This window comes from Anolis carolinensis, unplaced genomic scaffold (assembly GCF_035594765.1).
Source record: "Anolis carolinensis isolate JA03-04 unplaced genomic scaffold, rAnoCar3.1.pri scaffold_10, whole genome shotgun sequence".
NCBI lineage: Eukaryota > Metazoa > Chordata > Lepidosauria > Squamata > Dactyloidae > Anolis > Anolis carolinensis.
Genome location: NW_026943821.1, coordinates 4,117,169 through 4,134,031, shown reverse-complemented (window position 1 = coordinate 4,134,031; position 16,863 = coordinate 4,117,169). Strand labels below are relative to the sequence as shown.

General features: G+C 44.2%; 1 long non-coding RNA gene across 1 annotated transcript; it reads left to right on the top strand.

The window, feature by feature from the left end:
- The first annotated feature begins 7,297 nt into the window (after positions 1-7,297).
- LOC134293807 (uncharacterized) lies at positions 7,298-16,111 on the top strand. Its single transcript, XR_010000759.1, has 2 exons — positions 7,298-8,145; positions 15,118-16,111. It is a non-coding gene; the product is annotated as an uncharacterized LOC134293807 (long non-coding RNA).
- The last annotated feature ends 752 nt before the right edge of the window (positions 16,112-16,863 follow it).

Below are 16,863 nucleotides of genomic sequence, written 5' to 3'. Positions count from 1 at the left end.
ATAGGGTAAAATAATAAATGCAATAATATTAATAAGATCAGTGAAATAATAAATGCATTATTATTAATAATAAAAATAGAGTAAAAGAAATGTAATAGTAGCAGCAATAATAGAGAAAAATAATAAATTTAATAATACCAATAATAATACAGAAAAATAATAAATGCACCATATATTCTCGAGTATAAGCTGACCCAAATATAAGCCAACCAGGACCCTCACCCGAGTATAAGCCGAGGGCGGCTTTTTCAGTCTTAAAAAAGGCATATACTCGAGTATATAGAGTAGTTCTGATTTAAATTTACATGTTGTAGTTTTTAAATTACATTGTTTTCAATGGCTAGATCTAAATTGACCATTGAATGCATTATATGGATCTACACTGGCCATATAATGCATTATATGAGTCTACGTTGAGCATATAATGCAGTATATAGGTCTATGCTGACAATATAATGCATTACATGGGTTTACGCTGAGCATGTAATGCATTAAATGGGTTTATGCTGTTCATATAATGTGTTGCCAAAGGCTTTCAGGACCAGAATTACTGGATTGTTGTGAGTTTTCCGGGCTGTATGGCCATGTTCCAGAAGCATTCTCTCCTGACGATTCACCCACATCTATGGCAGGGCATCCTCAGAGGTTGTGAAGTATTATGATCTATATGGACATATGATGCATTATATAGGTGTACATACAATATGATGGGTTTTCCGGGCTGTATGGTCATGTTCAGAAGCATTCTCTCCTGACGTTTCACCCACATCTATGACAGGCATCCTCAGAGGCTCTGAGGTATTATGATCCATATGGACATATGATGCATTATATCGGTCTACATACAATATGATGGATTTTCCAGGCTGTATGGGCATGTTCAGAAGCATTCTCTCCTGACGTTTCACCCACATCTATGGCAAGCATCCTCAGAGGTTGTGAAGTATTATGATCTATATGGACATATGCTGCATTATATAGGTCTACATACAATATGATGGGTCTGCACTGAACATATAATGCATTATTTGAGCCTACTATGGCCATATGATGCATTGTATGGGTCTGCACTGACCTTATAACGCATTACATGGGTCTATGCTGGCCATTTGGATCTATGCTGACCGTATAATGTACTGTATGGGTCTGTGCTGGCCATATGATGCATTACATGGTCTGTGCTGGCCATTTGGATCTATGCTGACCATATAATGCATTGTATGGGTCTGTGCTGGCCATATGATGCATTACATGGGTCTATGCTGGCCATTTGGATCTATGCTGACCGTATAATGTACTGTATGGGTCTGTGCTGGCCATATGATGCATTACATGGGTCTATGCTGGCCATTTGGATCTATGCTGACTGTATAATGTACTGTATGGGTCTGTACTGGCCATATGATGCATTACATGGGTCTATGCTGGCAATTTGGATCTATGCTGACCCTATAATGTACTGTATGGGTCTGTGCTGGCCATATGATGCATTACATGGTCTGTGCTGGCCATTTGGATCTATGCTGGCCATATAATGCATTGTATGGGTCTGCGCTAGCCATATGATGCATTACATGGGCCTATGCTGACCATATAATGTGTTATATGGGTTTTTCAATGACCAGAGAAGTGGAGAAATTTTGTATATTTGGTGCTCTTGGGTTATTGGGACTGCTTCCTTCCCCTGAAAGGCTTGGGAGACGTCAGCATGCGCTTTGGCTCGGACCTGCTGGCCTCTCCTTGCATCATCCCAAATTCCTGACTCAGCGAGGCCATAAAAGGGTGTGTTTAGGATTTTCCCCGGAGAAAAAGAATGTCAAGAACCTTGCCTTGGACACATCTGGACAGGATGAAGCAAGCAAGGCATTCAGGGAGGGGATGAACCCATTAAGAAATGGCATTTATAACCCAGTAACAAAAGTCGTGTTACCTAGTGTACTCAACTGTGCCTGAGAATATTTGGAAGGTATGAGAAATGAAGGCTGGATACAGGATTCCGGTAGTTGTCATCCAAAGCCCAGCAAATTTTCCAAGCTCTGTATATATGTCTATAAAGGTAAAGGTAAAAGTTTCCCCTGACGTTAACTCCAGTCATGTCTGACTCTGGGGGTTGGTGCGCAACTCCGTTTCTAAGCCGAAGAGCCAGCATTGTCCGTAGACACCTCCAAGGTCATGTGGCCAATGGCATGACTGCATGGAGTGCCGTTACCTTCCCACCGGAGTGGTACCTATGGATCTACTCACATTTGCATGTTTTCTAACTGCTAGGTTGGCAGAAGCTGGAGCTAACAGAGGGCGCTCACTCCGCTCCCGGGATTTGAACCTGGGACTTTTCGGTCTGCAAGTTCAGCAGCTCAGCACTTTAACACACTGAGCCACCGGAGGCTCCTATATGTCTATAATGTGCTATATATACACAAGTGTGGTGCTAGATCCCAGCCACCCATAGCACCAGGGCCTGCAGTGTTTCAGGACTTGCACTTTGACACAGATAATGCTGAGGATGATACTAACATTCCACCCTCCACGGAGGGGCCTTTGCAGCTGCAGGTGCTTGAAGATATTGACTTTAGAGACCTACTAATTGGGGAAGATTCTTCTACTCCTCCCTCGCAGATAGAGCCAGATGTTGCTGAGACGCCTGAGAATGCGGTTTTTAATCGTAGGGATTTTGTGACCAGAGAGAGAAGTGCAAAACAAGGGGTTCGCCAGAGCCAGAGACTGGAAAATAGATGGGATAATGGGTAGTGTTCCCATGAGGAAGTTTTGGGAGTTCGTACTCCCTAAATTGTGAAAAGTCCAGAATATGTTAAAAGTGTTTCGATCAGTAGATTTGTTGCGGTGTCAACGTTGCTCTTCCTTGAGAGAGATTTTCTCTGTCTCCAGCTCTTGTTGTTTCCAAGCCAAGTTCTCCAGTTCCAGTTGGGCCGTGCCGTGCCACGACTCTTGAGTAGACCTTGAATTTACTTCAGTTGTTTCCTTGTTCCTGATTCAAGTTTGCCTCAGCCTTGACAACCTTGCTGCCTTGATTGCTACAAAGTTTTTCTAGTGGATTGAACTCTGTTTCTGCCAGCCTTGTTTCTCTGTTTCAACTCATGAACACTTTGATTTCTTTGGAGAGCTATTGAGTTCTCATTGTGGATTATAATATGGGACCTTTTCCTTTACCCATTTGGAACTACAGTAGAGTCTCACTTATCCAAGCTAAACGGGCTGGCAGAAGCTTGGATAAGCGAATATCTTGGATAATAAGGAGGGATTAAGGAAAAGCTTATTGATCATCAAATTAGGTTATGATTTTACAAATGAAGCACCAAAACTTCATGTTATACGACAAATTTGACAGAAAAAATAGTTCAATATGCAGTAATGTTATGTTGTAATTACTGTATTTACGAATTTAGCACCAAAATATCACGATATATTGAAAACATTGACTACAAAAATGGCTTGGATAACCCAGAAGCTTGGATAAGCTAGGCTTGGATAAGTGAGACTCTACTGTACCACTGACTTTCTAAAAAGAACTATTCCTTACCTAATTTCCTTTGGATATATAATTGCTTTAATAAATATATAGTGTGTTATATTGGCTCTTGTCTGGTTTTCGAGTGCTCATGCTGCCTTGGGGTGCAACAAGTGGCCTTTTCATCCTTTGGAACCATTAAATGGCCTAGAAATGATTCAAGTGTGTATTTACAATGATAATGGGTGGAAGCCTTTTCCCCTATCCCAGCTGTCATGCCGGAAAGCTGGATCCGCATTGCACATCTGAGCTGTTTCCGTCCATTTCTGAGTCAAAGCCTGGGGTTTAAGGGTGACTCAGCCGGGCAGATTGGCGGAACGAAGGAGAGCCCATTGTCCTGCTTTTCCTTGGAAGAAGGGAAAAGCCCCGGCTGAATCACGGCAGCCTCAAGGTGATGCTTCGGAAGGCCCTTGGCAAACACTCCAGAAGTGCCTTGGCCCCAGAAGACCCACCAGGAGTTGTCGTCACTCGAACCCATGATGTCCAGATGAGCCAGTGATGCGGAAATCAAGTCCCCAAAGCTCTCCGATCCCCACAACCCCATGCGAGAGAACCTGCAACACATTGGTTTGAATCCAAGTCTTTGGGCTACGACTCCTGGAGAACAAGGATTCAAGAAGTTGTTCCTTCCAAAATAGCCCATTTGCTACCCCTGAATTTCTCGCAATGTGCTCCAATTATGAATACAATTCTGCACTTTGGGCAAGTCACACTCTCTCAACCCCTTTTGAACAAATCCTGCCAAGAAAACCCTGCAATGGGTTAGCATTAGGGTCGCCATAAGTCTGTAAAGACTTGAAGGCACACAATAATAACAACCAGCTGGGTATTGGACAGAAAAACAAGAAAACTCATGACCATTCATCATTCACTGCACCCTCGCAGTGATGTTGACCGGCTCTATCTGCCTCGAAGATCAGGGGGCAGAGGACTCTTACAAGTAAAACAGCAGTCAAAGAAGAAGAACATGCCCTGGCAGAATATGTCAAGCAAAGTGAAGAACCTGCTTTGATTGAAGTCAAAAATCAGAAACTCCTCAAAGCACAGCAGACAAAGAATCAGTTCAAGAAATCCGCACTACAAACTAGAGCTGACAGCTGGCACAACAAAACACTGCATGGAAAGTTCCTTGACAAAATTGAAGGAAAAGCTGATAAGGAGAAGACCTGGCTCTGGCTCACAAATGGGACCCTGAAGAAGGAGACAGAAGGCCTGATCCTTGCAGCCCAGGAGCAAGACATCAGGACAAAGGCAATTCAGGCCAAAATCGAAAAATCAGCTGATGACCCAAAATGCAGACTGTGCAAGGAAACCGACGAAACCATTGATCATCTCCTCAGCTGCTGTAAGAAAATTGCACAGACAGACTACAAACAGAGGCACAACTATATGGCCCAAATGATTCATTGGAACTTATGCCTCAAGTACCACCTCCCAGCAGCAAAGAACTGGTGGGATCACAAACCTGCAAAAGTATTGGAAAATGAGCACGCAAAGATACTGTGGGACTTCCGAATCCAGACTGACAAAGTTCTGGAACACAGCACACCAGACATCACAGTTGTGGAAAAGAAAAAGGTTTGGATCATTGATGTTGCCATCCCAGGTGACAGTCGCATTGACAAAAAACAACAGGAAAAACTCAGCCGCTATCAGGACCTCAAGATTGAACTGCAAAGACTCTGGCAGAAACCAGTACAGGTGGTCCCGGTGGTGATGGGCACATTGGGTGCCGTGCCAAAAGATCTCAGCCGGCATTTGGAAACAGTAGACATTGACAAAATTACGATCTGCCAGCTGCAAAAGGCCACCCTACTGGGTTCTGCACGCATCATCCGAAAATACATCACACAGTCCTAGACACTTGGGAAGTGTTCGACTTGTGATTTTGTGATATGAAATCCAGCATATCTATCTTGTTTGCTGTGTCATAATAATAAAATAATAATAATAATAATAATAATAATAATAATAATAATAATAATAATAATAAGTATGGATTGTTGATGTTGCAATCCCAGATGACAGCAGGATTGATGAGAAGCAACTGGAAAAGCTGACATGATATGAGGATTTAAAGATCGAACAGCAAAGACTCTGACACAAGCCAGTGGTGATCGGCACACTGGGTGCATTATTACCTCCCGACGAATGCTACCAAGCGCTGAGCAAGAGTCTGGAATGTGCTCGGTGGGGATTTCTAGAAGCCTCCTTCCTGGTTTCTTCTTTGTTTGATCTGTATTTGCCACTGAGTCACAGTGCCGTTTTTGGCCCCAGATCCCGGAGGGAAGGCAATAGGAACTGCCCCACCCACGGGGCTGCTGTGATGCCTTCTCGCCGTCACAGATAACACAACCACAAGGATCCTGAGATGACCCCAGTTTCAGATTCCTGGGTTGCATCAAGTTTGCGAGAAGGCAACCGGATCCATCCTGAATCAGAACTGGCGTCGGCCCACTTTCCAAAGCGGCAAAGGAAAACCGGGCAAGTTCTGCTCTGAAAACAGTGAGCTGGTGGATGGGGAGTGTATGTAGTCTGAACTTTAAAGGCGCTGTCAAACGTGTTTTGAGTGTTGGGCTCTGCGAGACACGGGTTCAAGTGTGGGTTCAATAATGGAAACCCCTTGGACAAGTCACGCTCTCTCAGCCTCGGAGGAAGGAAGCAATGGCAAACCTCCTCTGAACAAATCTCGCCAAGAAACCCCTTGTATAGGTTGGTTTTGCCATAAGGTTACTTTTGCCATAGGTCTTGCCATAAGGTTAGTTTTGCCATACGTTTTGCCATAAAGTTACTTTTGCCATAGGTCTTGCCATAAGGTTGGTTTTGCCATACGTTTTGCCATAAAGTTACTTTTGCCATAGGTTTTGCCATAAGGTTAGTTTTGCCATACGTTTTGCCATAAAGTTACTTTTGCCATAGGTCTTGCCATAAGGTTAGTTTTGCCATACAGTTACTTTTGCCATAGGTCTTGCCATAAGGTTAGTTTTGCCATACGTTTTGCCATAAAGTTACTTTTGCCATAGGTTTTGCCATAAGGTTAGTTTTGCCATACGTTTTGCCATAAAATTACTTTTGCCATAGGTCTTGCCATAAGGTTAGTTTTGCCATAAAGTTACTTTTGCCATAGGTCTTGCCATAAGGTTAGTTTTGCCATAAAGGTTAGTTTTGCCATACGTTTTGCCATAAAGTTACTTTTGCCATAGGTCTTGCCATAAGGTTAGTTTTGCCATACGTTTTGCCATAAAGTTACTTTTGCCATAGGTTTTGCCATAAGGTTAGTTTTGCCATACGTTTTGCCATAAAATTACTTTTGCCATAGGTCTTGCCATAAGGTTAGTTTTGCCATAAAGTTACTTTTGCCATAGGTCTTGCCATAAGGTTAGTTTTGCCATACGTTTTCCATAAAGTTACTTTTGCCATAGGTTTTGCCATATGGTTCGTTTTGCCATACAGTTTTGCCATACGTTTTGCCATAAGGTTAGTTTTGCTATATGGTTAGTTTCACTATAAATTTGGTATAAAGTTAGTTTTGCCATAGGTCTTGCCATAGGGTTAGTTTTGCCATAGGTTTTGCCATAAGGTTAGTTTTGCCATTTGTTGTTTGTTGTTTATTTGTTCAGTCGTTTCCGACTCTTCATGACCTCATTTTGCCATACGTTTTGCCACAAAGTTGGTTTTGCCATAAGGTTAGTTTTATCCTAGGTTTTGTATAAGGCTTGCAAACACATAAATGTGTTTGTAAAATGTTCATTGTTTTGTGTTCTGTTTCACTGTAAGTTGTTAAAGTATGTAAATAAAAATTTATTTTAAAAAGTTTTGTATAAGGTTAGTTTTGCCATAGGGTTAGTTTTGCCATACATTTTGCCATAAAGTTAGTTTTACCATAGGTTTTGCCATAGGTTTTACCATGAGGTTAGTTTTGTCATTGGTTTTGCTATAAGGATAATTTTGCCACATGGTTAGCTTTGCCATAAGTTTTTCCATAAGGTTAGTTTTGCCATATGTTTTAGTCTTGCCATACAGTTAGATTTGCCATAAGTTAGTAAATGCAATAAAGGCAATGGAGACATTACTGCTTGGAACTTCTAGATTTTGTCTACCTTGCCTTGCCATTTGCCGGGTAGGGTTCTTTCGGTAGCCATAGGTTTTGCATAAGGTTAGTTTTGCCATAAGTTGGAAATGACTTGAAGATACACAGCGACCGGTAAATCCAGGGTAGATTTGCCACCTTGCTGATAATGGAAGCCACCTGCTGTTGTTGCCTTAAGGTGCATTCAAATTAAGTGGTATTACTCAATGATGATCAGACATCCAAATTCTGCTAGTGTTACTAAAGTGATATAAACAGTTATGTAACTCCAAAGACAAAGTGACAGGCTTCCCTTTTTGTGGCTCGCCCAGGAGACCTTTCCTCGGGATTGTGCCACTTGTTCCTAAAGCAGATGGACCGGGTGGCTTGGATTTTCAGCTTTGGACATCAGATCGGAAGCGACGTGCGAGATTCCTAAGGGAAGGGCTGCATAGTGCGACGCAAAGAGCTAGCTAGTCATTCCCTTCTTGGCATCTCCAACGAAGAAGGATTTGCATCTCTGATCTTGGAGCAGCCGAGGTGCACAAAGGTAAGCCGCGGTGCCAGGCAAAGGGGGCAATTTTCTCTCCGTTGGCCTTTTGCCATTACATCAACGAGACATGATGCGATATTGCGTCTGCTATGTCATTGTTCACATTTTTCCACTTTCACAAGGGTCCTGAGCCACTAACCATGGCAGATATGGAAGGATGACTACCGGTATGATACAGTTTCTGGTTTGCTCTCAATTGGGTACAATTTAGGGCAGAACAGCATCAGGACCCGGTTTGGTGTGCCATGACCTCCGTGGTTTGTGGTTTCACAGCGTGCCGTCATTTCGGCATCGTGGCAGTTGAGTCAGGTGAACTCCCCAACGGGGCTGGCGGTGAATGTGGAACGGCGCAGAGTCCAGAAGATGGAACATCCTCACCTTGGTTTGCGGACGGAGGCCGGGGAAAGCGGAGCCAAGAATAGCACATCCGGCCTGGCAGCCGGGCGAGAGGTGCTTGGTCTCCTCTGATCTAATTATAGCCCACCAATTAGATCAGAGACCCATGGAAATTGCAGCTGGCACACCCGTTTTGTGCATGCATTTGAGATTATATGCATTAGAGTGAAAGAGAGATACACAGGGTAGCGGACACTGCAAGAAAGTATTATTATTGTGATTCCTAGGCAGGGCCGGCCCAAGGTAATTTTCAAGTAGAGGCGTTTATACTGTCGTTTATCATGCAGTTTGGCACCACTTGAACTGCCATGGCTTGATGCTATAGAATGTTATATCTTTAGAATAATGGTGGGAGAAAGAACTTTTGTCTGTTGGAGGCAAGTGTGAATGTTGTAACTGGCCACCTTGATGAGCACTGAATAGCCTTGCAGCTTCAAAGCCTGGCTGCTTACTTCCTGGAGGAATCTTTTGTTGGGGGAATCCTTTGCTGCAAGGATAGTCGATGCCAATCAAGGTGACCAAAGGCAACATTCACACAGACAAGACGAGTTCTTTCTCCCTCCCTGGACATTATCCCACAGATATATAAACCCCACTTGACTAGTTTCCAACAGACCTCACAACCTCTGACAATGCGTGCCATAGTTGTGGGCGAAATGTCAGGAGAGAATGCTTCTGGAACATGACCATATAGCTTGGAAAACTCACAGCACCTTAGGAGTTGTAGTTTGCACTCTTTGGCCGGGAAGGATAGTAAAGGTAAAGGTTTCTCCTGACGTTAAGTCCAGTCGTGACTGACTCTGGGGGTTGGTGCTCATCTCCATTTCTAAGCCAAAGAGCCGGCGTTGTCCATAGACACCTCCAAGGTCATGTGGCCGGCATGACTGCGTGGAGCGCTGTTACCTTCCCGCCGGAGCGGTACCTATTGATCTACTCACACTATGGGGGTTGGTGCTCATCTCCATTTCTAAGCCGAAGAGTCGGCGTTGTCCATAGACACCTCCAAGGTCATGTGGCCGGCATGACTGCGTGAAGTGCCGTTACCTTCCCGCCGGAGCGGTACCTATTGATCTACTCACATTCTGGGGGTTGGTGCTCATCTCCATTTCTAAGCCGAAGAGTCGGCGTTGTCTGTAGACACCTCCAGGGTCATGTGGCTGGCATGACTGCGTGAAGCGCTGTTACTTTCCCGCCGGAGCGGTACCTATTGATCTACTCACACTCTGGGGGTTGGTGCTCATCTCCATTTCTAAGCCGAAGAGCCGGTGTTGTCCGTAGACACCTCCAGGGTCATGTGGCCGGCATGACTGCGTGGAGCGCTGTTACCTTCCCGCCGGAGCGGTACCTATTGATCTACTCACATTTGCATGTTTTCAAACTGCTAGGTTTGCAGGAGCTGGGGCTAACAGCGGGTGCTCGTTACGCTCCCGGGACCTGAACCTGGCACCTTTCGGTCTGCAAGTTCAGCAGCTCAGTGCTTTAACAAACTGAGCCACCGGAGGCTCCTCCGGGAAGGATATAGACCTTGTAAAACTACAACTCCCGTGATTTTAAATCATTAGGCCATGGCAGTTCAAGTGGGGTCAAAGCTGCATTGATTCTAGAGTGCAGATGCAACCAAAGTTGGTCTCCTGTGATTTTTCACAGGAATGTGAATAGGGAACTCTGCCCTTGGCATCCTTTTTCCCGAAATTGGCGCAGTATTGCCGCTGCTAATGGAGCAAAGGGGACTGTTGCTCAACACAAATTCTTTCCATCCACCCATCTATGTTTCCATCTATCTACCTAACATTTTTCAATGACAGGTCTCCCTTCGCCTGGAGTATCTAACCCTTGGGCCGTACTTCCGTCTCTAAACTAATGACCTCCCTACAAGTTACATTTTCCAGCTTTTTGAAAATGTTTTGCTGTGACTCACCAAAAAATAGGTTTGGATGCCTCTAAAGGTGCATCTACATTGTGGAATGAATGCAGTTTGGCAATGCGACAGTATTATTACCATATATACTCGAGTATAAGCCGACCCGAATATAAGCTGAGGCACCTAATTTTACCACAAAAAAAACTGGGAAAACATTGACTCCAGTATAAGCCGAGATACCAATAAAATTACATGAATTGAGGTATCAGTAATTTAAATGTTTTTGAATCTTTACATCAAACTGTAATTTAAGATATGACTGTTCAACTGTGATGAAATCATTACTTTCATCTTCTTCAATGTAAATGTGCTTATGTATCCTTTTAAGAATCATAGAGTGAAATAATAACTGTAACAATAATAATAAATGCAGTATAATAATAAATGTAATAATAAAGAGTAAAATAATAAATGTATTAATAATAAAAATAGAGTAAGATAAATGTAAAAGTAACAACAATAATAGAGTAAAATAATAAATGTAATAATAATAATAATAATAATAATAATAATAATAATAATAATAATAATGATGATGATGATGACCGGCTATATCTGTCTAGAAGATCAGGGGGCAGAGGACTCTTACAAGTAAAACAAGCAGTCAAAGAAGAAGAACATGCCCTGGCAGAAGATGTACAGCAAAGTGAAGAACCTGCTTTGATTGAAGTCAAAAATCAGAAACTCCTCAAAGCACAGCCGACAAAAAACCAGTACAAGAAAGCCACACTACAAACTAGAGCTGACAGCTGGCACAACAAAACATTGCATGGAAAGCTCCTTGACAAAATTGAAGGAAAAGCTGATAAGGAGAAGACCTGGCTCTGGCTCACGAATGGGACCCTGAAGAAGGAGACAGAAGGCCTGATCCTTGCAGCCCAGGAGCAAGACATCAGGACAAAGGCAATTAAGGCCAAGATTGAAAAATCAGCTGATGACCCAAAATGCAGACTGTGCAAGGAAACCGACGAAACCATTGATCACATCCTCAGCTGCTGTAAGAAAATTGCACAGACAGACTACAAACAGAGGCACAACTCTGTGGCCCAAATGATTCATTGGAACTTATGCCTCAAGTACCACCACCCTGCAGTAAAGAACTGGTGGGATCACAAACCTGCAAAGGTTGTGGAAAATGAGCACGCAAAGATACTGTGGGACTTCCGAATCCAGACTGACAAAGTTCTGGAACACAACACACCAGACATCACAGTTGTAGAAAAGAACAAGGTTTGGATCATTGATGTCGCCATCCCAGGTGACAGTCGCATTGATGAAAAACAACAGGAAAAACTCAGTTGCTATCAGGACCTCAAGATTGAATTTCAAAGACTAGCAGAAACCAGTGCAGGTGGTCCCGGTGGTGATGGGCACACTGGGTGCTGTGCCAAAAGATCTCAACTGGCATTTGGAAACAATAGACATTGACAAAATTGACAATCTGCCAACTGCAAAAGGCCACCCTACTGGTATCTGCACGCATCATCCAAAAATACATCACACAGTCCTAGACACTTGGAAAGTGTTCGACTTGTGATTTTGTGAAACGAAATCCGGCATATCTATCTTGTTTGCTGTGTCATACAACGTCGTTGTGTCAATAATAATAATAGTTAATAGAGTAACTGTTTCTCTGGATGCAGGTGATGCAGGGGTGGGGTGTCCAGTTTGGCCTTGATCAGTCTTTGGAGTTGGTTGCAGTTGTCTGAGGAAGTGTGTGAAGGTACTGTAAATCCCATCTTCCCTAGTCCGTTGTTCCCTCACACTGCAGGAGGACGTAAAGTGGGCTAGATTGCACCTTTGTACCTGTTTGGTACAGTTTCGTTATTCATGGGCATTACAGTGGTCTGTGGGAGGTCAATTGGATGAAGGTACTGCAAATCCCATCATTCTTGGTCCAGTCTTCCGCAAACTGCACCAGGATGTGAAGTGGGTCACATTGCACCTGTGTGTCATGTTTGGTACGGTTTCGTCATTCATGCGTTCCACAGTGGCCTGTGGAAGGTGAATTGGGTGAAGGTACTGCAAATCCCATAATCCTTTGTCCATCCTCTACCAAAATGCTGCAGTGTGTAAAGTATGTCATTTGGGATATCAGGGGTCAGTTCCATCCTGCTTTAAGCAGGCGGTAGTAAAACCATTATTAAAAAAGACCTCGTTAGACCCATCTGTATGTAACAACTACAGGCCAATCTCCAACCTCCCATTTCTGGGCAAGGTTCTGGAGCGGGTGGTTGCCACGCAGCTCCAGGAGTTCCTCGATGACACTGATTTTCTGGACCGCTCGCAGTCTGGCTTCAGGCCTGGGCACAGTACCGAGACGGCTCTGGTCGCCTTGGTGGATGACCTCCGCAGGGAGCTGGACAGGGGGAGTGTGACCCTGCTGGTTCTCTTGGACATCTCAGCAGCTTTCGATACCATCGACCATGGTATCCTTCTGGGACGGCTCTCTGGGATGGGACTCGGTGGCACGGTTCTGCTGTGGCTCCAGTCCTTCCTGGAGGGTCGTTCCCAGATGGTGAAGCTGGGGGACACCTGCTTGGACCCCTGGCCATTGACCTGTGGGGTTCCGCAGGGGTCTATCTTATCCCCCATGCTATTCAACATCTACATGAAACCGCTGGGAGAGGTCATCCGGAGTTTTGGAGGGCGTTGCCATCTCTACGCAGATGACACGCAAATCCACTATTCCTTTCCACCTGACTCCAAGGAAGCCCCTCGGATGCTGAACCAGTGCCTGGCCGCTGTGGCGGACTGGATGAGGAGGAACAAGCTGAGGATCAATCCTGACAAGACAGAGGCCCTCCTGGTCAGTCGCGCGTCGGATCGGGGTATTGGGTGGCAACCTGTGCTGGACGGGGTTGCACTCCCCCTGAAATCACAGGTCCGCAGTTTGGGGGTCCTCCTGGATTCAGCGTTGACGCTTGAGGGACAGGTGTTGGCGGTGGCCGGGAGGGCTTTCGCACAACTAAAACTCGTGCGCCAACTGCGACCATACCTCGTGAAGTCTGACTTGACCACGGTGGTCCATGCCTTAGTTACCTCTAGGCTGGACTACTGTAATGCGCTCTACGTGGGGCTTCCCTTGAAGACGGCCCGGAAACTACAATTGGTCCAACGCTCGGCAGCCAGATTAATAAGTTACAGGGAGAGATCCACTCCCCTGTTTAAGGAGCTCCACTGGCTGCCGTTCATTTTCCGGTCCCAATTCAAGGTACAGACCATCATTTATAAAGCCCTAAACGGTTTGGGACCCACCTACCTCCGTGACCGTATCTCCTTCCATAAACCTGCCCGATCTTTGGGATCATCCGGGGAGGCCCTTTTATCACCACTGTCTATATCCCAGACCCGCCTTGTGGGAACAAGGGAGGGGCCTTTTCTGCTGTGGCCCCCCGATTGTGGAACTCTCTGCCCGGTGAGATTAGGCAAGCCCCCACACTAGCAGCCTTCAAGAAAGACTTGAAAACATGGCTCTTTCGCTGTACTTTTGGAGAGTAACCATTTTATATTTCTTTTCCGTTGCTCCCCCTAATATCTATCCTCCAGAATACCCCACTCCCTTATGACCCTGTTCGCTGTGGTTTTTATTTTTTATGTCTTTCTCACCCCGAGTTTTAACTTAATGTTCATGTGGTCTGCCCTTGTTTTCATTGTCTCCTTGTTTTATTTTGTAATGGATATTATTTACTGTATTGCTTATTGTACTGTGCTGTGCTGTTTTTTTTATATGCTGTTTACATTCTATTGTTTTGGGCATGGCCCCATGTAAGCCGCCCCGAGTCCCCGTTGGGGAGATGGTGGCGGGATATAAATAAAGTTTTATTATTATTATTATTATTATTATTATTATTATTATTATTATTATTATCATTATTACCAAGTTTGGTTCATTTCTGTCATTCGTGGCAGTTGCAGAGGTCTGAAGACGTGAGTGAAGGTAATGCAAATCCCATCATCGGTGGCCCATCATCCCCCAAACAGCACCAGGACATAAAATGGGTCATAGGGGTTATGTGTGGCAAGTTTGGTCCAGGTCCATCCTTCCTGGCGTTCACAGTGGCCTGTAGAAGTGGCAGCCAATCAGAAAGCTGCCCATACACAGATACATACATACGCACATATCCACATACATACAAACATTCACTTTTATTATATAGATAGCTATATAAAGGTAAGGTTAAGGTTTTTCCCTGACGCTAAGTCCAGTCGTGACCGACTCTGGGGGTTGGTGCTCATCTCCATTTCTAAGCCGAAGAGCCGGCGTTGTCCATAGACTCCTCCAAGGTCATGTTGCCGGCATGACTGCATGGAGTGCCGTTAGATATATAGATATAGATATATAGATATAGATATATAGATATAGATATGTAGATATAGATATAGATTATTCTACAGTGTAGATGTATTCACAGACCTTGTAAAACTACACCTTCCAGGACTCCATAGCACTGAAGTGGTGCTAAACTGCATTCATTCTACACTGTAGATGCACTCAAGTTTGATTGCTATGTACTATGTGAAAGGGCTTTGTAACTCCAACCGTTGCTACACATTTTTTTCTTCTGACTTCTTTTCTCTGTACAGTACATATTCTTTCTTTGGGCTCTTGTTGGCACCTGTTTCAAATTAGGATTTTTTCTTTTCCATAGTTGGATACTGATCCCTGTTATTCACACAAACAAATGCAAAATGTGGGCTGCTCATTGGATGGCAGATTTGGAGAGGATGCCTGGTGTTAGCATTTCCCAATGTTCCTCAAAGCCTGTCTTCCGCCAACGCCTCTCTCATCGCAATCCCTCGCATCTTCACCACGTCTCCTGTTGTTGCGCAAGGGACCAGAGAACTTCTCCAAGGAGATGCAATGCAAACAGACCGGCGGGGCTGAGTCATGTGCGCTTGCCCTTCGGAGTCTGCAGTCCTGCTGAGCTAAGGAAACAAAGATAAATCCCTCGGCTTCTTAACAGCTCATCATAATCCGGCACTGGCACGGCCCTGCCTTCCCTCCCGGGGCAATGTGCAATGTGCGCAGCCTTGGAGGAAGAGAATGCTAGAGCTTGGAAAGGAGCCCCAAAGGGAGCCCAAAGGCCATCCAGTCCAACCTCTTTCTGCCAGGCAGGAAGACACCATAAAAGTCCTCCCGACAGATGGTTATCCACCTAGTTGAATCATAGAATCCTATAGCTGGAATGGACCCACAAAGGGCTCAGTAGATTTTCTTGCGGTGTCAACGTTGCTTTCTTGGAGAGAGGTTTTCTCCGTCTCCAGCTCTTGTTGTTTCCAAGCCAAGTTTTCCAGTTCCAGTTGGGCCGGGCCATGCCGAGACTCTCGAGTAGACCTTGACTTTGCTTCAGGTGTTATTCCTTGTTCCTGTTTCAAGTTTGCCTCAGCCTTGACAACCTTGCTGCCTTGATTGCTACGAAGTATTTCCAGTGGATTGAACTCTGTTTCTGCCAGCCTGTTTTTCTGTTTCAACTTATGGACACTTTGATTTTTTTGGAGAGCTATCGAGTTCTCATTGTGGATTATAATATTGGACTCATTTGGAACCACCATTGACTTTCTAAAAAGAACTATTCCTTACTCAGACTCTATACCAAACTTCCTTTGGATTTATAATTGCTTTAATAAAGATATAATGTGTTATATTGGCTCTTGTCTGGTTTTCGAGTGCTCATGCTGCCTTGGGGTGCAACACTGCTTTTTCTGAAGATTTGTTGTAAAACATGATGTTTTTGGTACTTAATTTGTAAAATTATAACATAATTTGACATTTAATAGGCTTTTCCTTAATCCCTCCGTATTATCCAACATTTTCGCTTATCCAACGTTCTGCTGGCCAGTTAATGTTGAATAAGTGAGACTCTACTGTAGAAGAAGACTATAAGTGGAGTCGAATGGACATACTATGGCGAAGTATGAGGCCCCTTCTATACAGCTGGATAAAATGCACATTGAAGTGGATTATATGGCAGTGTGGAGTCAAGATAATCCAGTTCAAAGCAGATAATATCTATATATATAAAAGAGTGATGGTATCACGGCAGCGGACAAAACAACAAAAGTAAACACCCCACAACCTCAAAAATTGACATCTCAACCCCTCATCCATGCCTCTAGGTTGATACAACAAAAAGAAAAGAAAAATAAAGTCCTAATTAGAGGGAGAGGAATAATTGTTTTTATCCAATTGCTGCCAGTTAGAAGGCTAAGCTCCACCCACTTGGTCATAACCTAATTTGATGTTTAATAGGCTTTTCCTTAATCCCTCCTTATTATCCAAGATATTCACTTCTCCAAGCTTCTGCCGGCCCGTTTAGCTTGGATAAGTGAGACTCTACTGTATATAAAAGGGTAATGAAATTTCGGCCTAGGACAAAACAACAAAACTACACATC